General features: G+C 40.6%; 1 pseudogene; it reads right to left on the bottom strand.

Moving 5' to 3' along the window:
• Positions 1-6,804: 6,804 nt before the first annotated feature.
• LOC121677250 overlaps positions 6,805-23,048 on the bottom strand; it is an 89,885-nt pseudogene continuing 73,641 nt past the window's right edge.

The following is a 23,048-nucleotide window of genomic DNA, read 5'->3' as shown; positions in this document are numbered from 1 at the left end:
ATTCAAAGATACAGAAGACAGTTACGCTGGAAATTGGGGAATGTAAATGAAGTCATATGCTAAATAAATAAATCATATGCCAGAAATGAGTGTATGCCATCCACCAAAGAACACTCCTCAAGACCTTCTGTGTCTCCTATAGTCCAGGCGCAATCTTTCTAGTGACAATCTGGCAGCTAGAGTAATCTTATTAAAAGGACATCAGTTCATGCCTCCCCTGTGATCAAAGCCCTTTTCCCATTCAACTATACATGTTAGTATTCTTACAATTGTTCTAGCCTATATGCTATGGCTAGCTGTGACTTCTATGAACTTTTGTGTTATTCTTGCTGAATACTGCCTCCTCACTATTCCTCCAACAGACTGGAAAAACTCTAGACATTTGCACTTACTGTTCTTTCTAGAATACTCCTTTTTCTGAAGATAGCTCTGTGATGCTCTTGCCTTTTCAAGTAACAAGTAAATAAGAAATATCTTCTGCATTCTGTATATAAAATAGGTCCTCATCTGGCATTCCTTCATCACACTTTCTTTGCTTCATTTTTGTTTTCAAAGCACATGAGTCCTTTTGCTATATAATGTAATATAGCAAATATTTTGTTTACCCTCTTAGAATATGAACTCATGAAGGAAGGGGATGTCTACTAGAAGTTGTCTAGTGAATAGTTACTAAGTGATGAAACAAAGATATGGTCATTGAGCAAATTCTACTGTGGGTCTCTTTTCATTTGTAGCTATCACTACATTAAAGACATTTATCTTTCACTCCTAATTAATTTTTTTTGTTTGTGTTTTTTCAAGACAGGGTTTCTCTGTGTAGCTTTGGAGCCTGTCCTGGAACTAGCTCTTGTAGACCAAACTGGCCTCAAACTCACAGAGATCCACCTGCGTCTGCTTCCCGAGTGCTGGGATTAAAGGTATGTGCCACCACTGCCTCGTTTAAAATTTCCTTTTCTTTCTTTGTTTCTTTGTTTCTTTTCCTTCCTTCCTTCCTTCCTTCCTTCCTTCCTTCCTTCCTTTCTTTCTTTCTTTCTTTCTTTCTTTCTTTCTTTCTTTCTTTCTTTCTTTCTTTCTTTCTTTCTTTCTTTCTTTCTTTCTCTCTTTCTCTATCCTGAAAGGATTGTCAAGTTTTTTGTCTGCCTCAGTTGAGATAATAGTGAGCTTTTGTCCCTCATCTGTTAATGTAGTGTATTACTAGTTTAAATTTTGAACTATCCTTACATCTCAGGAATAAATCTGACTTGGTCATGGTATATAATTTTTCTAACATGCCATTGAGTTTGCTTTGCTAGTATTGGCTAAGGATTTTTGCACCATTGATCAGAAAGGGTGCTGGTTTGTAGTGCTTTTCCCTTGAGCTAGACTTATCCATGCTTGTTATTAAAGTAATGCTGACCTTAAAGAATGAGCTACCAAGTTTTCTGATCTTGTTAATTTTTTTAAAGTTACTTTGAGAAGGATTGGTAATCGTTCTTTAAATTTTGGGTAGAAATCTTCCACAGTCTAAGGCTTTCTCATGTCAGAACTATTCTTTTTATTACAATCTCAATCTCCTTCTAGTTCTGTAGCTGCTTACATTCAGGATTTGTTTCTTCTGCTTTAATCTTACTATTGTGTTCGTGGAGATGTGGCTTTTCATTTGCCTACTCTGTTACTCCATGGCTACTTGCTTTTTGGCTACTATGGGATTATGTGTCAGTTCCAAAGCTATAGTGTCTAATTTGAATTAGTACCAACTTAACTTCAAAAACATGTAAAAGCTTTGCTTATAGTTCTGTTCCCTCCTCCTCAGGAAGTTATAATAAACTGCATGTTTAATCATTGTTTGCCCCAAACACAAACAAGTAATTCTCTTAAATGTATTAGTCTCTTAAATTGTTTTTTTAAAAAAATGGAGCTATACTAATAAAAATAGCTTTTGAATTAATATGCTTTAAAATGCATTTAATGGTGAAGAAAACAGAAGTTGAGGCTGAAAGCACTATGATTGCTCTACTGCCTCTTGTCACTGCCCAACATCTACTTTCCTGAGATCTCGGCATCTTCCTATGAGGCCGGCTTCACCCTTCTCTCCAGCAACTCAACCTATTCTTGCAGATTACTGACTTGGGCAGCAATCACTCCCACCCAAGCTCCACCCATTGCTCTATCACTGAACTACCCAATCTTTGAAGGTGCTGACTCAACCCCATGCTAACCTTCTCCCTTAACGCGGTCATTAATACCCATCTCCTTTACCCAGCTTGTCCTCCCTCTTTTAGGCCTCATTGTGCTTCTACCCCTCAAGACTGAGTTTGTCCTGTGCCATGGCTCCTAATCTCCATTCTGAGCTCTTCTTGAAATCCAGTCATGTGAATCTAATCACTCATGTCTCTGAACCATCATTAGCCCACAACTTGCCCAAGACCCAAATTTATGAATAACCTTGCTGCAGGTCTTAGTTGCAATGTCTCTGAAATATTCCATACCCACCACCTTCTCTCAGTGTGCTCTCTCAGTGCCTCCATAACCCACTGGTCTTACTTACAAGATGAGAGCTCCATGCTGCTTCTAGCTATAATGATACTATCGTCGAGACATGGCCTGTACCATGTGATGTGTGAAGTCAATTGGTTCTCCAGCCATTACAGTCACATTCCAGCCAGAGAGGATGTCACAAGGCATGTTTTATTTTATTGGCCAAGCCCATTAACACACAGCCACATCACCTGGAGAAGCAGTCTAATAATTCTTTGTCACTATTGAATAGTATCTTATGTATAGGCATACCATGACTGCTTAGCCATCCATCAAAGGTGTTTAAGTTGCTTATGGTTAGTTACTACAAATAAAAGTGTGGCAATTCTGGTATGGGTTTAGTGTTAAGGTATCATTTTCATTTCTCTAGGGGAAATGCACAGCAAGACTACTGCCAGATGTAATAAATGTTTGTTAATATTGTAAGAAGCTGCCATGATCTATTGTTTTACAAATACCAGTGAATTGTCGGTGATGGAGTTCCTCTTAGCTGCTCAGGCCTTTCCAGTAACTCTTGTTTTTTAGCTGAGGTCTTCTCACATATGCGCAGTGATGTTTCCTTGTGGCTTCAATTTGCCTCTCCTTCGCTTGTAATGGCACCAAGCATGCAGTTTTAGTGTCATCCCTGCTTGTTACTGTTTCTGTGAAATGCCACTTCTTGTCTCTGGACTATTTCTTAGCTCTCTTCTTTCTTTCTTTTTTGTTTTTTTCTGTTATTTTAAGAATATTTTAAGTTTAGATATATGCCTATTGTCAAATGTACTTTGCTCAGTCTGCAACTTTTTACTTGTTTCAAAGGAGTTTAGTCCAGCTAATATTTGTTCCTTTGATGCTTGGGTTCTTAATAGCATGTCTGAAAACTCTTGGTCTAGCTCTTGTTTCCAGTGGTTGCATGTGTGTATATGTGTGGCACACGTGTTTTATTCATCTGTCTGAACATGTGAGTGTCTTGCTGAGTATATAGGCTAGAGGTCAACATTGGCATCTGACTCTGTTACTCTCACCCTATTTTCACTGAGCCTCGAGTTCACTGATTGCCAAGGCCCCCCAGAATGGTCTTGTCTTCCTCCCAGCATTGGTACTAAAGGCTTAAGCTGCCACATCCCATGTGCTGAGAATCCAAACTCAGGTTCTCATACTTGAACAGCAAGCACTTTGCTCCCCATACCATCCCCGATCTTCACTTTTCTTCTGAGGTGCTGGGTGTCAAAGTTAGGGCCTTGCATACATGAAGCAAGAATTGTGCCATTGGCCTTCACCTCATCCTTGTTCCATATGTTTTTCTAAGTACTTATTGGTTTGTATTTTTTGTAAACTTCTGATCTGATCTGACTTAGTTTTTGTTTAAATTATTAGAATTAGATTGAGATTATTTTGTATATAAATACACAAATATAGTAAATATTTTAAAGCCGTCATTAAACAACAGTTGTCCACACACAAGAGACTAAAATCAAGCTAGGTCAAGCCACTTTCCCTCTTCCTTTTTCCCCTCCCCTCTCCTTCCCTTTCCCCCTTCCTCCTATTTTTTCCTCCCTCCCTCCCTTTCTTTCTTTCTTTCTTTCTTTCTTTCTTTCTTTCTTTCTTTCTTCTCCCTCCATTTACTTTTTGTGTTGGGGACTAAGCCTAGGGCCTCCTGCATATGGGGTAAGCATTCTACCACTGAGTTTCATTCTTTACCTTTTTTTAAGTAAGGTTTTTTTATACTGGGAGATACAGGAATGTCAACAAATAACATATGCCTACTCCTGGAATTATGTCTGGTGCCAAGAGGTAGTCCCATTATACTTGGTACTTACAGGATTTATGGGGTGGAGATTTGTAGAGTGATGTATTTTAAGGACATTTCAAAGTTGGTATGAAGAAGAAAGGCCAAATGCCTGCAGTCATGCTTTGGAGGAATGCTGGAGGCACATCATTACGTTTTCAGCCTCAGTGAAAAGTGAGAAAATAATGAAACTCTACAAGAAAACATCTAAATAGTGAATGAATGAATGAATAAATAAAATCACACACACAAACACACACACACACACACACACACACAGGCGCACACTACAAATTAGCCTGGAAAGATTAGAAGATGAGCTTAGAATGTCCTGCAAACCTTTGTATAGAAATCAAAGCAGGCTCTGGACAGATTCAAGGGACTCCAAGCTCAGACTGGAAGCTTGATCTCAGCTCTGTGTAGAAAAGACCTTTCTTATACATTTTGCTAATGGGTTGGGAAATGATGTGGCTCAAAATAAAGTCAAGTTTTCATCAATACAACAATATGAGCTTTAATGAGCAATGTCCACATTGACTTCGAAAGCCTATGGATAGGATTAGAGGAGCTGAGATTTGCAGAAGGGTTTTCTTATTTCCAGGAGAGGTCAGATAGGGTTTCTGAGCATGGAACATACATATTTGATTTGTAAACAGTTGGACTCATAGGAAGCTGCTTTTTCTCAGACTTAAAAAGTAACTTCAATCTTTTTTTCACAGTTTCTCTGTATGATAGGAAATTTCCTTCAAACACATTCTTATTTTTTTATTTTTCTAAATGAAAAGTCGATTTCTGTGGAACTTTCCAAAGAATAAAATTTCCCTTCATGATTTGAAGCAGTTAAGAGCAGACCAAACTACCAGCACTCTGAGATGCACAGCAAATCAGCAGTGCACTTCCCCCTGTAACCAAACCAGTCTGCCTCTGTGTGGTGGTTGCAGCACAGTGGGAGGGGGCCGGACACAGCTCCACCCACAGAGTGAGTGCTGGCTTTCCATCTCATCCACAGAAGTCCACAGTGCATCTTCTGAGGAAATTGGGAGGATGGGGACTTTGGGAAAGGGTTGAACCATTGGAGAGAGGTAGGGACGGGAGCAGAGAAAAATGTAGAGCTCAATAATAATAACAATAATGATGATGATAATAATAATAATAATAATAATAATAATAATAATGAAAAGGAAAAGAAAAGAAATCTCACAGTGCAGACTTTGCAATGGTTGCCAACCAGCTGAGGCCCCAAGTTTCTCCGAGAAATAGCTTGGTTAGAAAATCTTGGTGTTTCCTGCTTACCGATGTACCGCACCTGCGCCTCTCATCTCCTCTAAGGTGCAGCGGCAGAACTGCATCTTTCAACCCTGTCTCTTTTATCTGATGCAGTGGATGACAGGTAATCTAGCTGAAAGTTCCGACAATTGCACCGCCAGAAAAACACTGGCTGATGAAATCCAAGCAGTTATCACACTAACCATCACCTGTCAAGCCTCTTGCTTCAATTTAAGGGCGCATCAATTTTCTGAAGAGGAAATCAAGGGCAAAGAATAAAAGCGCTTCAGATAAACACTGACAAAGGCCCTTTCTGCTTTTTTCTTTTTCTTTTTTTTAATTTATGATGGGATGTACTATCATAGGTTGCTCCGTGAGGTTTTATCAACTGTCCTGATACATCCCAGATAGCTCAGAATTCTTTGGCCATTGATGAAGTGCTATACAGCTCTCACTGAAAGGGCAGAAGATTTCCAACTGAAAATTACTTTCACTAAATACCACAAAGATATTGAAGGCAGAGAGCAGGTGGAGATGGGACAAATGACAGCGGTGTCTAACAATGAACCTCTCAGTTCTCTGGGATGGCAGACAAGACTGATTAGAGTAAGAACACACAATAATGTTTTCTTAAAGCCAGGAACCATACTGTATAAAGTGTCAGGTACAAAGGCTTCGGATATTCTTTGTGGTGAGTTGAGAATCTGGTGCTGCTGGCTGTACTTACAGTGTGGCCTATCACAGCTACAGGCCAAGGCATACACATGCAAACTCTGGCGAGGAAAGAGAAGAGGCACAGAAGTGATGAAATCATGGGGAAGATCATGTGAAACACAACTTGGGCTTTTACAGAAACCTCTGTTTGAATTTGGGGATTGCAAACCATAGGGTGCGGTTCTGGCATTTCACTGTGTCTGTCATAAGATTTGAGAGGGCATCATTTGAAGAGGAAACAATAGGTAGGGCAGAGACTCAAGTTTTCTGCTAGTTTTGGGGGTACTTGGAATTGGCCTAGGGCTGTGCACATGCCAGGCATGCACTCCATCCATGACCTGTGCCCCTTTCACCTTTCGCTTGGAGACGGTCTCATTACACTGGTCTGAACCCCTCTGTAACCACAGCAGGCCTTAAACCTCAGGATCCTTCTGCTTCAGCCTCCTGAGTCGCTGGGATTTTAGGCTTGCATCACTCTGCTGAAATACTACTTTTTTTTTTTTGACCAAGCCTTGACCTTTATTTAAAAAGCCGCATGTTTATTTTGCCTTCTGACTCTGTGCTTGTGCCTTCACCACTTTCACAACATTTTTCTGCTCCTCGATAAAGAAAGCCCGCTTGATCCTGTCAGGGACACACTTGGCACACATGGAGCCACTATAGGCCCGGCTGACATGCTTCTTTGTCTTAGACAATCTCATGAGGACTTCTGGTCTCACAGCAGGAACCCCTCAGAGTCGGCCTGGGCACACACCACATGCTGATTTAGGTGCTTTTCCAACCTTCTTGGTGTGAAGGTAAACAATCCTGTTGCCAGGGGTTCGAGACAGCCTAGTTTTGTTGGAGGCTGTGTTGTAGGAGAGCCTACGACAGTATGTCAAACTCTGGACCACTCTGAGTGCCTCTAAACACCGTCCCCAGAAGAGGAAAAGGAAGGGGATGGCGAGGGCAAAGGTCAAGTAGGACTGCCTGAAATACTACTTTTGATTGATCTTAAGTTATACAATTTAATGTGCGGTGAGCTGGAATTTTCCCGCTGCTGGTGTCTCTGGCAACCCTTTGTCCACTGGAAAGTGGCAGCTGAGGATCCTGAAGGAGTGAGTGGCAATGACCCCTCAGTTTCCTCAAATTAGGAGTCGTGTGTAAAACAGCCGGGTGGTAGCCGGGCGGTGGTGGCGCACGCCTTTAATCCCAGCACTCGGGAGGCAGAGGCAGGCGGATCTCTGTGAGTTCGAGACCAGCCTGGTCTACAAGAGCTAGTTCCAGGATAGGCTTCAAAGCTACAGAGAAACCCTGTCTCGAAAAACCAAAAAAAAAAAAAAAAAAAAAAAAAAAAAAAAAAAAAAAAAACAAACAGCCGGGTGGAAACAAACAAGTGAGATTGGAGAGCAAGACGAATACTCGAGGAACTTTGAAAACCGCATGAGAATGGACTCCGCGTGCTGGCTGAGTAAAGGAAAACTGGTATAGACCACCTGAGAGTAAGAGAAAACTTACAGCTCTACCTGGCAGGTGCACAGCCTGTCCTCTAGATGGGGAGACATAAAGTGAGGACAGGGACAGCGGCTGGCACATGCCTAGAATCCTGGCACTTCAGCGGTAGACGCAGGAAGATCAAGAACTTAGGGCCACCCTCAGCTACATGAGACCCTGATTCAAGAGAATAATAATAATAAGAAGAAGAATAATAGTAATAATAATAATGAAACAAACCAAAAGAATAACAAAATACTAACAAAGCAATATATTCTGAGAGGACAAAAATTTGTTTTTTTAAAAAATCTGTGTTAACCAAAGCCTTATAATTTCCAATGTTAGTCCTAGGGGCAGTGAAAAAGAAATGTTAACAAAATAATTTATCTTTTAGTGTGAATCACATTTAAATGTGTATGTGTGAGAGAGATCTTTTAATGGGAAAATGGTATTTGTTTCAGTGGTACTGTAGGTCTACTTTATATCTGTGTAGTCCTGTATGGTCATTGTCCTATTAGTAAGTAGTATATGTGTGACTAGTTATTGATAAAATAAAGAAATCCCTTTGTGTATGAGAATAAGCCACCAACAGTATTAAAGTCCTAAAGCAAAGGGAAAGTGTGAACTTTTCACTGGGTGTAGGAAACAGTGGCCTCTCTTCTGTGGTCATGGGACAGGCATGCTTGCCAACCACTGGAATCAGAAAGGACAGGCATGTTTTTCTACGCATTTCTCATTTTGTGTAAATGTTGTCATGGGAGATATTTGCTAGTGTAACCCAAGGTAGTTTTTCATTTACTTTGATATGCCTGTGAGTTAAATATGGTAGGCTGCAACCTAGTTTTTCCAATTTTCTTTTACATTTGTTCCTTTGTTGGGGGGTGGAGGAGAACATGTGCAAGGAGTTCGGAGGACAGTTTGGGAGAGCTGGCTCTCTTCTTCCACCAAGTGGGTTTTGGCGCTGGAACTAAGTCGTCAGGCCTTTAAGTGTCTTAAGTTACCATCTTGCCAGCGTGCTTTTGTTTAATGCAGATATTTCCTACATTTGCTTGGATCCACTACTAAATTTTCATCCTTTTGGGGGAACTTTTACTTCTCCTACAAGTCATTTGGGACACAATGGAGAGTCGTGCTAGATTTAGGAGAGTCTTGGATTTAAGACAACATTGGCTTTGGTACTTTTCTGGAAAGTTCTGCATTGATTCACTTGGTAACTGCTTCCTGAGACAAAACAGAGCATTTTATACTAAGCAAACGAACTGACTTAAATACTATTCTTTGATGTAAATACGTGATACCATGAGACTTTAATTTAGAGGAGGAATCAAGCTTTAGAAATATTCAGATTGCATGAAATCAGTCTTCGTCTGAACATGGACATCTCTCTTCTCCCTAACAAAATCTCTGCTGGGAAACAGGAAAAGGGAACAGCATCCAAGGAGAATCCCCACTACCCAGAGGGAGTGGCTGCTACTGGGCCTTGCTACTGGTCATTAAGGGAAACTGTGAATAGGATGAGTGTGTGGGGCGAGGTAACTGCTTCATTTTCCCTCAGAAAGTTTTGGTCAGAAGTCCACCATATCAGTTCCGACTACAGCACAAGTTACTTCCAAAATTTTATTGGAGTGAAGCCAGACTCAGCATCTAGAGGTGAAGCTGTGCCTGCCTTCCTTTTCTTAATGAAGAGAGCTGCTTTCCTGCCTGTAGAAAGCTCAGGCTTCTCCTCCCATAACTGTGAGGAAGCTCATGCTGTATCTCTTCCTAGGCTGGTGTTTCAACTGCTGGCTCCCCATTTTGATCCTTAGGTTGCATAATCAATTTCTTCCTTCCTTCCTTCCTTCCTTCCTTCCTTCCTTCCTTTCTTCTTTTCTTTCTTTCTTCCTCCTCGTCCTCCTCCTCCTCCTCCTTCTCCTCTTCCTCCTCCTCCTTTTTCTTCTTCTTTAAAAAATTGGTTTTTGAGCCAGGTTTTTTTTTTTTTTTTTTTTTTTTTTTTTTTGTCACAGTCTTGGCTGTCCTGGAACTCACTTTGTAGACCAGGCTGGCCTCGAACTGACAGAGATCCACCTGCCTCTGCCTCCTGGGTGCTGGGATTAATGGAGTGCACTACCACCACCCAACTTATCAATTCCTTCCCAGAAAAAATATTATATTTACAACTCTTAAAGATCCATCTCAAACAGGTGATGCTGACAATGCCCAGTGTTGCCTAATCCGAGGCCTCACATGGACTCCGAGCAAAGTTCTCGGCTAGAGGAAAGGCCTAGATAGTTATCCTCAAATCATTGCAGCGGATGCTGCTTGTGAACGGAATTAGCAGCCACTAAATAGTGTTAAAATGAGAAAGAAGCAGTGCATTGACTTGGTGTATTTAGAAAATGATTATGTCTTAAGTTTCTAACATTTTTATGTGGTAAATCAAAAGTTTAAGTTTTGCTTCACCAAAAATTGTGTTTTTGTTGTATTTTATAAAGAGAACCTGGAATGAAATTTGTTATACATTTGCATAAGATACACACACACACACACACACACACACACAGACAGACAGACACAGACACACATATAGGCTGGGTGTGGTATTCCAGACCTCTAACCCCAGCACCTAGAAAGCAGAGGCAAGTGGATCTCTATGAGTTTCAGGCCACCAGGGATACATAGTGGGACCACCATCTAAAATCACACACACACACACACACACAGCACACAACACACACTACATACATACACATATTTCATACACACATGATTAGAGGGATGAAGACAGAGAAATAGCAATTGTCAATGGGAAATTTAAGCCTTCATTTGAAGAGTCAAAAAGTAAGAGTAAATCAGAATTCTTTTCAAATCTTTCTTTCCTTCACTTATGATTTATTTAGTATCACAGCCAAACCATCATATGATGTTTTTTGATAGAGAAAATTATTCTAAATTGAATTCTATAGTTACATATTACCATAAAATAAATTATAAAAATGAGACTTGAAGAAAAATATTGTAAAATCCAACATCAATTGTAAATTCTTTAAGGGCAGAAAGCCTGGCTACTGCCCCTCTGGACCCACTGTGGCATATAAAAACAATAATGCCTCTTAAAGAAATGACAGCAAAGCTCACAGGAGCTCATGGATCACGATTTTGGTACTTAAGAAATATATATATATTTCACAAAGTGCATCATTAAACATTATTAATGACATCTGGTGGAATAAAAATGGTACTTTAAAAAAATCAAGCTAATGAATTATCTTCTTCCAATCAAGTAGAGCAGATAGATCTTAAGTTATAACTCTAGAGTTTATCATAAAATTTATTAGTAATACAAAGAGAAATTTTTTCCTCATGCAGAAGCTATCTTTTTAATTTTAATTTTTCAAGACAGGGTTTCTCTGTAGCTTTGGAGCTTGTCCTGGATTTAGCTTTTGTAGACCAGGCTGGCCTCGAACTCACAGATATTCACTTGCCTCAGCCTTCCGAGTGCTGGAATTAAAGGCATGCACCACCACTGCCTGGCTGGAAGCTATTTTTAATGTATAATAATAATACATTATGCCGGGCGGTGGTGGCGCACGCCTTTAATCCCAGCACTCGGGAGGCAGAGGCAGGCGGATCTCTGAGTTCGAGGCCAGCCTGGTCTACAAGAGCTAGTTCCAGGACAGGCTCTAGAAACTACAGGGAAACCCTGTCTCGAAAAACCAAAAAAAAAAAAAAATAATAATACATTATATTCAAATATTCTACTTTCGATTTTTAAATTTCCTTTCCCAGAATGAGCCAGACACACAGATTATGATAACTGCTGGGAAGCTAGTCCGTGTGAAGTGAGAAGATGAACAGAAGAAGCTCCCCCTGCAAGCAGGAGCATTAAGGGTTCTACTCTGCCAGCTTGTCACTCTTCATGTGGGAGCTGATTGTGCGTGCCATGCTCGTCACATTCACGGACAAAGAGCAGGCGGTCAGGGCTTAGCAGAAGCTCCCTGCTCTTTTTTTTTTTTTTTTTTTTTTTTTTTTTTTTTTTTTTTATGTTAGCTGCTCCTCCCTTGGTGAATGAGGTATGTTATGGCCATGAAACTGCCTAAAAAGCGCAAGAACCTTGGCAAACATTCACCAAGCATCACACAACGCTTTAATGCAGCTAAATGATTTAATGACAAGGAGGGAGTTACTGTAAAACACAAGGCTGGGCCTGGGCTGCAACAGCACCTGCTGTCTAGACTAAGAAATCCAAAATGGATTCCAGGAAGAAGCACAATGCCAGGCTGTGGCGTGCTTACTTGGTCCTCCTATACTGTTATTACTGTTCAACAGTCCTGAAATCTGAATGACAGTGGCCTGAGCCCTTTCAAACAACAGAAAGAAGGTCAATTTTTGTAATGAGGAAATGGAAGTGGTGGTGCCGGAGATCACTGACCCTTACAGTGCGATGAAGGAGCAGTGAAGTGCGCCAAGAAATTATGGTGTAGGACAGCGGTGACACCACCATTACAGAGCAGAACCAAGCCACGAGGAGCAAATACACTAAAATGTGCATAAATAAAATGCACACTATCAATCCTGCCTTTATTACTCTTCTCCAACTGTGAAAAATTGGGTCTAACAGTTTTGCAAAGAAAGGAAAAGGCAAAGAGTCGAAACTTAATTTCAAGTTCTGACGATACGCTCATCCAGGGACAGTATTTAAAAATGCTTAGCATGTGCTCGCTTAGGAGATTATAGGCTAGGTATGGACCAGTTAGAACAGCTTGCTCACAGGGCAGGGGCAGGGCTTTGGAGACTCATTGCCCTGCCAGTGGTCATCTGGCTAGTTCCAAGGTCTTGTAGGCATTGAAGCATTTCAGGAGATGTGAATATAGCTTAGACAAGGAGATGGGGTGATAGCTGGAGGTACATGCCACCTCACCTAATTTTTATGTGGCTACAGAGGAACAAATGCAGGTCCTTATTCCGGCTTTAGCAAACAATGTACTGAAAATGCCATTTTCTAATCCTAATTAATCTAGTTTCAGTGTTTTAAGGTCAACTTGCACATAACCCAGGCAGACACCAGGTCTCCTCTTAACTAGGTTCATTCCAGTGCCATGCTGACTCAAGCCTTACCTTATGGCGCTTTTGCAGGGGAAGAATAGCTTGTTTTCTGGGCTAGGTGAATATGTGCCTTCAATAGCTAATCATCCTTACCTAGCCCATGTCTTTTTGCATTCTGCTGCGATACCATCCTCATATTTGTAAGCCAGTGCTTTCTGAATAAGGGGGAATTAAATGCACATTACCCTCGCTAATAGACGTTTATTTCATTGGATAATAAACCTAATGCTTGATCATCTTTATGATTCAAACCCAAAGAGGTTTGTGACGGCTTACAAGACTTTCCTTTTCGGCAACAAAACAAAATTATTATAATTTTAATGAGGTTAGATCGGGTTTCAGAACAGTGTTTACAGTGCCAGTGTCTTTGGTTTTTAATCTTACTTTCTTCAATTCAGTAATTGTGATATTTTAAGGGGGCAGAATGGGAGAATTGCGAACAGGTTATAGAATAAGGTATAGAATGACCAAGACTTGGAAATGACTCAAAGATCAGTCAGCCGAGAGGAAGCCATGAGGCATGGTTGCAGCACAAGGTATGCCAGTTTGCCCAGTACACAAAGTTGGGGTACCATTTGTTAATATCTGGAACAAATGCATCATGCCATTACCTGAACTCCCAAACAGCTAAACTGTCATAGACAACAGAAGACTTTTCCAGCTAAGAGGTGATGAATATTTAAGGCATTTTTTTCAGACATAGTTAACAAATACTCAGGAAGTGTTGTCTTGGCTACACACTGTTATTACCTTAAGAGTTGATAGGACAGAAATAAACTAACAAAGAAAACCCACAAAAGTCAAAAGCAGAACCAGTGAATGAAGAAGCCATGTTGGCCTTTATTCTGCCTTATACTGAACCAAAATGTGAAAGGTGTTTTTTTTGTTGTTGTTGTTTTATTTTTGTTTTTGAAATCCAAAAAAGATAAACTAAACTTAAACCCCTAAGAGGGGGGTTTTCTGTGTATCTCTGACTTCCCTAGAACTCACAGGTAAACCAGGTTGGCCTTGAACTCAGAGATCTACCTTCAGAGCGCTGTGATTAAAGGCATGTGCCACCATCACCATCACCATCAGGGTTTAAATTCAAACTTTTAAGGCTCAGAAGTGTTTGCTTTGAAGTCACCCATAAGAGAAAGGGGGGCATAGAGCTCATAACTCTGGAAACTATATACCATGTCATATATTTCAAGATGACACCTTAAATTAATCATAAGTGAACATAGTTGTAAAGAATGTAATATTGATGCCAGGCAGTGGAGGCACACACGTTTAATCCCAGCACTCGGGAGGCAGAGGTAGGCAGATTTCTTTGGGTTTGAGGCCTAGTCTACAAGAGCTAGTTCCAGGACAGGCTCAAAAAAAAAAAAAAGAATGTAATATTGACATTTCAAAATACAGCTTTGTAGTGATGAGCTGCGGGCTGCATCCCGCCTGGCTCCGGGCCACCTGGCTAGCTTATGCCCCGAAATAACAACACACAAATTGTATTCATTTAAACACTGCTTGGCCCATTAGCTTCAGCCTCTTACTGGCTAACTCTCACATTTTGATTAACCCATACTTAGCAATGTGTGTAGCACCACGAGGGAAGGCTTACCAGGAAGATTCTAGCCTACGTCCATCGTGGGTCGGAGCTTCATTGCATCTGACTCACTTCCTTTCTTCCCAGCATTCTGTTCTTTCTACTCCACCCACCTATGTTCTAACCTATCAGGCCAAGCAGTTTTCTTTATTAATTAACCAATGAAATCAACAGATAGATAGAAACACTCCTAATCAGAGCTTTATATCAGTCTTTTTTCTGAAGCTCAATGGCATAAAATGCCACAGGGATTTTATGCATAGTCACCTACTAACCAAGTGCAAACTTAGATTTTTCTCCAGCTGAAGTGGCATTTCTACACTCTTTTCTCATCTTGTTTTTATCCTGGTATAAATGGTTGGTTAGCATCTTTCATTGATTATATTATTTCATTGCTATATAACAAAAGAACCTAATTAAAAATGTTAACTTAAAAATTCCTGCTATCACAATGCCCTGAGTTCCAAAAATCATTTTACCAGACATTTTTAAATGAAAATTCTTAGTAGGGATTACAGGAGTGGCTAGGTAGGTAACACCTGTACCAAGTCTGAAAACCTGAGGTATACATACATACATACATACATACATACATATACATACAAACACACACACACACACGCACACACACATATATATATCACATTGAAGTTTTGCCTGCATGTATGTCTTTGTGAGGGTGTCAGATTTTGGAGATACAAACAGTTGTTAGCTGCCATGTGGATGCTGGGAACTGAACCAGCATCCTTTGGAAGAAGAGTTGAAGAAGAGTCAGTACTCTTAATTATTGAACCATCTCTCCAGCCTCAACAACCTGAGTCTGATCCCTGGGAAACATATGCATGTCATGTGGAATTCCTCCAACATACAAACACATACAGAAATAAAATATAATTAAAATATATTAAAAAGTATTTTTGGCCATAATTTAATAAAATTATATCAAAATTTTTGATTAAGATTATTAAGTATAAATATCTATCCCCTAATGAAATGGATTAGTAATTACATAGTCTTAATTATACCAGAATTATTTCCCATGCTAATAGATGAATTGACCTTCTTTGTGGTACCCTAGCAATTGCAAAGCCTGAGATATCATGATGTCTGTGTGTTTTAGGTGTGTAATCCCAACACTGTAAAGCATAGAGCCTCCCTCTTCAGCATCAACCCCAGCACACCAAAGGCACTCAACAGGCATCAGCTTTCATGGTCTTCTTGCTTCTTGTCCTTTTAGGTATCACTGTTGCTGGAGAAACTACCTCCCTCACAACCCAGCCATTTTTAGTCCAAGCATTTCATTTTAACAGGGATCTTCTAGATGAATAAGGACTTCTCACTGATGTAACCAAAGCAGGAAGCAAAAACAAACATTTTTCGAGCAAATTATTGGGAGATGGTGATTAAGTGGCACACACATGTGAAACAACTACATCATAAAATTACTCTCTCTGTCTCTGTCTCTCTGTCTCCATCTGTCTCTCTGTCTCCATCTCTGTCTCTCTGTCTCTGTCTCTGTCTCTGTCTCTGTCTCTCTCTCTCTCTCTCTCTCTCTCTCTCTCTCTCTCTCTCTCTCTCTCTCACACACACACACACACACATCCAATGTTACCGGCAAGCCAAGAAGTCCTACATAAAAGGCAGTTAAGCCATCACGGCATAGTTACACTATGAACTTAACGAGCTTTGTTTCTTTTCTGATGCTAAAGGATTGTGGGCAGAAATTGTGCTTGGATACACAATACCTGGAGCACTTGCATCATTTTGAGAATCCCAGATGATATTTTCAAGGGAGACTACCTTACCATTAGTATAAGTAGGTTGTAATGTACTGACTTCTGTTTCTACTCCCCGTCTGACTCATGCCTATTACTGTCACAATCTACTTCCAAGTCCCTACTGCTGTCTGTCCATGTCCATCTGGTTCTGTCTCCCCCGCAACTCCTCACCTGGGAAAATCACTCTCCACAGAAGAAACTTTTTTTCATGGTTTATTTTTTTTATATTTAAAAATTTCCATCTCCTTCCCTCCTCCTCCCCCTTCCCTCCCCTCCCCTCCACCCATAGCTCCCCTTCCTCCCTCTCCAGGCCAAGGAGCCATCAGGGTTCCCTACTCTATGTTAAGACCAAGGTCCTCCCAACTCCCCCCAGGTCCAAGAAGGTGATCAACCAAGCTGAGAAGGCTCCCACAGAGCCCGTCCATGCAGAAGAATCAAAGCCCAGTGCCATTGTCCTTGGCTGCTCAGTCAGCCCCCACCGTCGGCCACATTCAGAGAGTCAGGTTTGGTTGCATGTTCCATCAGTCCCATTCCAACTGGACTTGATGATCTCCCGTTAGTTCTGTCCCACCGTCTCCATGGGTGAACGCACCTCTCACGGTCCTGACTTTCTTTCTCATGTTCTCTCTCCTTCTGCTCCTCATTAGGACCTTGGGAGCTCAGTCCGGTGCTCCAATGTGGGGCTCAGTCATTTTCTTCATCTATCGCCAGGTGGAGGTTCTATGATGATATGCAAGAAATTCATCAGTATGGCTATAGGAACTAGCCTTTTCGGGCTCCCTCTCCTCAGCTACCCAAGGAACTAGCTGGGGGCATTTCCCTGGAAGCCCGGGAACCCCTTTAGAGTCAAGTCTCTTGACAACCCTCAGATGGCTCCCCTAATTAAGATATATGCTTCCCTGATCCCATATCCACCCTTCCTGTATCCCAAGCATCCCATTCCTCTGAGCTCCCCCCATTCTCCCCTTCAGGCTTTTCTCTCCCCATCTTCCCTTGGCCGCATCTCGCCCCACCCTCAAGTTCCCAATTTTTGCCTGGCGATCGTGTCTACTTCCAATATCCAGGAGGATTACTATATGTTTTTCTTTCGGTTCACCTTCTTATTATCTTCTCAAGGATCCTGAATTATAGGCTCCATGTCCTTTAATTGTGGTTAGAAACCAATTATGAGTGAGTACATCCCATGTTCATCTTTTTGGGTCTGGGTTACCTCACTCAGAATAGTGTTTTCTATTTCCATCCATGTGCATGCAAAATTCAAGATGTCATTGTTTTTTACCGCTGAGTAGTATTCTAACGTATCTATTCCACAGTTTCTTCATCCATTCTTCCACTGAAGGGCATCTAGGTTGTTTCCAGGTTCTGGCTATTACAAATAATGCTGCTATGAACATAGTTGAGCAAATGCTTTTGTAGTAGGATTGGGCATCTCTTGGGTAAATTCCCAAGAGTGGAATTACAGGGTCCTGGGGAAGGTTGATCTCACATTTCCTGAGAAACCACCACACTGCTTTCCAAAGTGGTTGCACAAGTGTGGATTCCCACCAGCAATGGATAAGTGTGCCCCTTACCCCACAACCTCTCCAGCAAAGGTTATCATTGGTGTTTTGAATTTTAGCCAATCTGACAGGTGTAAGATGGTATCTCAAAGTTGTTTTGATTTGCATTTCCCTGATAGCTAAGGAGGTTGAGCATGACCTTAAGTGTCTTTTGGCCATTTGAACTTCTTCTGTTGAGAATTCTCTGTTCAGTTCAGCGCCCCATTTTTTAATTGGGTTAATTAGCATTTTAAAGTCTAGTCTCTTGAGTGCCTTATATAATTTTAGAGATCAGACCTTTGTCAGTTTCAGGGTTGGTGAAGATCTTTCCCCAGTCAGTAGGCTGCCTTTGTGTCTTAGTGACAGTGTCCTTTGCTTTACAGAAGCTGCTCAGCTTCAGGAGGTCCCCTTTATTCAATGTTGCCCTTAATGTCTGTGCAGCTGGGGTTATATGTAGGAAACGGTCTCCTGTGCCCATTTGTTGTAGAGTACTTCCCACTTTCTCCTCTATCAAGCTCAGTGTGTTCAGATTAATATTGAGGTTTTTAACCCATTTGGACTTGAGTTTTGTGCATGGTGATAGGTATGGATCTACTTTCATTCTTCTACAGGTTGACATCCAGTTATGCCAGCATCATTTGTTGAAGATCTCTCTTTCTTCCATTGTGTACTTTTGGCTCCTTTATCAAAAATCAGGTGTTCGTAGGTTTGTGGTTTAAGATCCGGGTCTTCTATACGATTCCATTGGTCGACTTTTCTGTTTTTATGCCAATACCAAGCCATTTTCAATACTGTAGCTCTGTAATAGAATGTGAAGTCAGGGATGGTAATGCCTCCAGAAGTACCTCTATTTTATAAGATTGTTTTGGCTATCCTGGATTTCTTGTTTTTCCATATAAAGTTGATTATTGTCCTCTCAATCTCTGTGAAGAATTTTGATGGGACCTTGATGGGGATTGCATCGAATCTATAGATTGCCTTTGGTAGAATTGCCATTTTTACTATGTTGATCCTCCCAATCCACGAGCAAGGGAGATCCTTCCATTTTCTGGTATCCTCTTCAGTTTCTTTCTTCAAAGATATAAAGTTCTTGTCAAATAAATCCTTCACTTCCTTGGTTAGAGTTACTCCCAGATATCTTATGCTATTTGTGGCTATTGTGAAAGGTGATACTTCTCTGATTTCCCTCTCTGCTTCCTTATCCTTTGTGTTTAGAAGGGCAACTGATTTTTTGGAGTTGATCTTGTATCCTGCCACATTACTGAAGGAGTTTATCAGCTGTAGGAGTTCTTTGGTGGAGTTTTTGGGGTCGCTTATGTACACTATCATATCATCTGCAAATAACGAAAGTTTAACTTCTTCCTTTCCAAATCGAATCCCCTTGATTCCCTTATGTTGTCTTATTGCTATTGCTAGAACTTCAAGCACTATATTGAAGAGATAAGGAGAGAGTGGACAGCCTTGTCGTGTTCCTGAATTTAGTGGGATGGCCTTGAGTTTCTCTCCATTTAATTTGATGTTAGCTGTCATCTTGCTGTAAATAGCCTTTATTATATTTAGGAATGACCCTTGTATCCCTAATCTCTCCAAGACCTTTATCATAAAGGGGTGCTGAATTTTGTCAAATGCTTTTTCGGCATCTAATGAGATGATCATATGTTTTTTTTTCCTTCAGTTTATTTATATGATGGATTACATTGATAGATTTTCGTATGTTGAACCAGCCCTGCATCACTGGGATGAAGCCTACTTGATCGTAGTGGATAATTTTTCTAATGTGTTCTTGGATTCGGTTTGCCAGTATTTTATTGAGAATTTTTGCATCAATGTTCATGAGTGAGATTGGCCTGTAATTCTCTTTCTTGGTTGAGTCTTTGTGTGGTTTAGGTATCAGGGTAACTGTAGCTTCATAAAAGGAATCTGGCAATGACTTTTCTGTTTCTATATTATGAAATACCTTAAGGAGTATAGGTATTAGGTCTTCTTGGAAGTTCTGGTAGAATTCTGCATTGAAACCATCTGGTCCTGGGCTTTTTTTTTTTTTGGTAGGGAGGTTTCTGATAACTGTTTCTAATTCTTCGCAACTAACAGGACTATTTAGATTGTTCACCTGGTCCTGGTTTAACTTTGGTATATAGTACTGATGAGGTGTCCATGTGCCTTGCCCCCCCTAGGTACTAGAACTAGAGTTTTGGTGACAGTTTCACGTATAACTGTATAAAAGGAGAAGACAGACAATAAGAAACCAGACCAAAAACCAGAGGTCCCAAATATTTCTGGTATTTCTAGCTTCTCGCCAGGACAGGACCAAGGACGTGTCTGGCTTCTGGCCAAGAGCAAAAATTAATGTCCTTGTCCCTAAAGTGCCTGCCAGTGTCTGTCTCCTATTCCCATCAGTTGCACTTGTCTAAAATATGACTCTATCTTGCAGATGTATTAATATATATTAACATAATCAACAATATAAGCAAGGGGCCTTATTCACACCTCACAGATCAGGAAACTAGAGCTGTAAGCATTAGGCAGCTAAGTCAACCCACCAGTGGTGCACATAGGATGCTCTTCTGATCTGTTTCACTGAGAAGCCTTTGCACACTCAGAATGCTATGTAGTTTATCCATCTTAGTGCCCTGTTAACTCAGCCATAGCAGGTCTTTCTTATTGGAATTTCTTTGGGAACTCCAGTTTACAGAGAGACTTATTAATCATGACATGTGGCCTTAGCTTAGGCTTATTCCTTTTAAGACTTAAGTTAACTGGTTTATATTAATCTATGTTCTTCCACATGACTCGTTACCTTTCCTTCATAATGTATGTGTGACTTCCTAATTATCTCTCTAATGAATCTACCTTTCTTCATCCCAGAGTTCCTATCTCTACTAGGAAGTCCCACCTATTCTTTCCTGCCTAGCTATTGACCAATCAGAAGGTGCCTTGGCAAAGACACATCTTCACAGTCTACAAAAAGATTATCCCACAATACTCAGGGGTCAAATACATTGAAGCCTTTGGAGAAAGAGCAACCTCTGACCTCCCACATTCATCCAGTGTGGGCATGAGTTCAGAAAGTTCAGCTTTCAGAAGGTCCGAGTGCCAACATGCCACCTAGACTTCAGGACTTGGTAAACTTTCTGGCAACTGGAAAACATTAAATGTTTGTAAGATCGTCGGAAGTTTGTATGTGCTCCAGATATGTGCAGAATCCTCAGGTGCCACCTGTATATCATTTCACACACAGGTCATTTTCTTTCCTTGCTTACCAGACACCAGCCATGTACCCCCTTTCTATCTTTTTTAATGTGTTTACTAACATTACCAAAGCACATGTTAGTAACTCACTAGTGAAAAAGATGACAGTGTCAAGCTTTTAGTTTTCAAGGAAAAATTAAAGATATTTCTTAATGGCAGAATATCATCTATTAGTAATCAATTGTGTTATAAAAGCTCATTGTTTCAAGCATGGAGAAAGAAATTATTCCAATGTTGAGATCTTTAACTAATTTTAGAGGATCTTTCCTCCTTCCCAAGTCCAACATTCTAAGTTTAGTACTCTTGAGTCTAACATGCCAAGACTCAAGGCCTGAAGAAAGCAGAAAAGACCCGGGGAGCTCAGTGTTCACTCAGCAAATACAGTAAGGCACCAGTAATAGCTTACTTTCATCAATGCTGCTATGAACCAAGTATTGTGTTTTCCAACTAGTTATCATCTCATGTGACTTAGTCAGGGTTCTATTGCTGTAAAGACACACCATAACCAAGGCAGCTCGTAAGAAGAAAAGCATTTAATGGGAGCTCATTTACAGTTTTAGAGGGTTAGTTCATTATCTTCATGGCAGAGAGCATGGAAGCACAGAGGTAGACATGGTACCTGAATGTTCTACATCCGGATCCACAAGCAGCAGAAAGGGAGAGAGCCATTAGGCCTGGCTCAGGCATCTGAAAATCAAGGCCTTCTAACCTTTAGGGATACATTCTCTCTAACAAGGTCACACTTCCAAATCCCTCCCAGGTAGTACCACTCCCTGATGATCAAACATTCAAATAGAGTCTAAGTGGGTCATTCTTATTCAAATAACCACATCATGATATCGTCACAAAAACTCTAGATGTGAAATGCAGTATTATTTTCATTTCTTCTGATGTAAAAACCAAGACCCAAATCCAACTTTATTTTTTTTAAAAGATATTCTCAGTCTATGTGTGCTTCTTCTGTCCACTCTAGGAACAGAAACTCAAATGGGACTTGCAAGAGTCCATTGAAACCTCCTCAAAGAGGTAGCTTTGGTGGCTGCTGACTGAGACCTTGTGGGATGGCCAAAGTAGGAACATTTAGCTTTATTCTTTGAAGTAGAAATTGGGCCCATCTTGTTCAACATAATGGAGCAATCATGTTGATCTGCTTCTGGTTTAGTTCTAGCAACTTCTTTTTTAAAAGGTCTCCAGCTATGGGCTGGGTGTGTAGCTCAATTGGTAAAATGCTTGCCTACCATACACAAAAACCTGGATTCATTCTCCAGAACCACATAAGTCATAGATATGGTAGAGACAGGAGGATCCAAAGTTCAGGGCCATTTTTAGGGAGTACAAGACCAGCAAGAAGTACATGAGACTCTACCTCAAACTAAAATAATAAAATAGTCTCCACCTGCCAGCATGCCTGTCTAGCTCCAATTGTATTAATGACATAAGCTTCTTTGTGGAGTGAAGACTCCAGACTCCAGCTCTGTCTTCCTCCTTATATTTACTATGTACCTGGGGAAACTCTTGTATTGATTTGCAGAGTCCCACAGCATCATTTAATTAGATAGTGTTTATGGAAAATGAGACACATCTAGTTCAATCTTTCTTTTTAAAAGGAGAAAACCAAGTTGGAGAGAATTCAAGGACTGGCCAAAGCCATACTTGAACAGAATGTAAGAACCTGGAAAGGAGTAATGTCAGGAAACCTTGTTTAATTTGACCCATTAATAGAATCAGAGGGGTTAAACTCATCAGAGGAAGCTTGTAAACTGTCTCCAGTCACCAAGGAGTAACTCAAGTTACACCCTTTGGCTGTTTGCTATATGTAATGTATTTGTTTGGGTGTGAAAGATATCAAGATCTACGCAAAGATCTCCGATTGTGAGCTCTGGCTCACAGTACTCTTCAGGGTCTAATATGACTTATCACGATGGTCCATGAAATCCAGTGGAGAAGCCTACCCTACTCACTGGATTTCCTCTACTTGTTCTGTAGAGGCAGTGAGAATAGACAGGTTTTGCAATTGGAGAGTTTACAATCTTTCACTTATCTGAAGGAAGCAAAATGCATGCATTGATTTTCTCATG

This window comes from Arvicola amphibius, chromosome 7, assembly GCF_903992535.2.
Source record: "Arvicola amphibius chromosome 7, mArvAmp1.2, whole genome shotgun sequence".
Taxonomy (NCBI): Eukaryota; Metazoa; Chordata; class Mammalia; order Rodentia; family Cricetidae; genus Arvicola; species Arvicola amphibius.
This window is presented reverse-complemented; position numbering and strand designations above follow the sequence as displayed.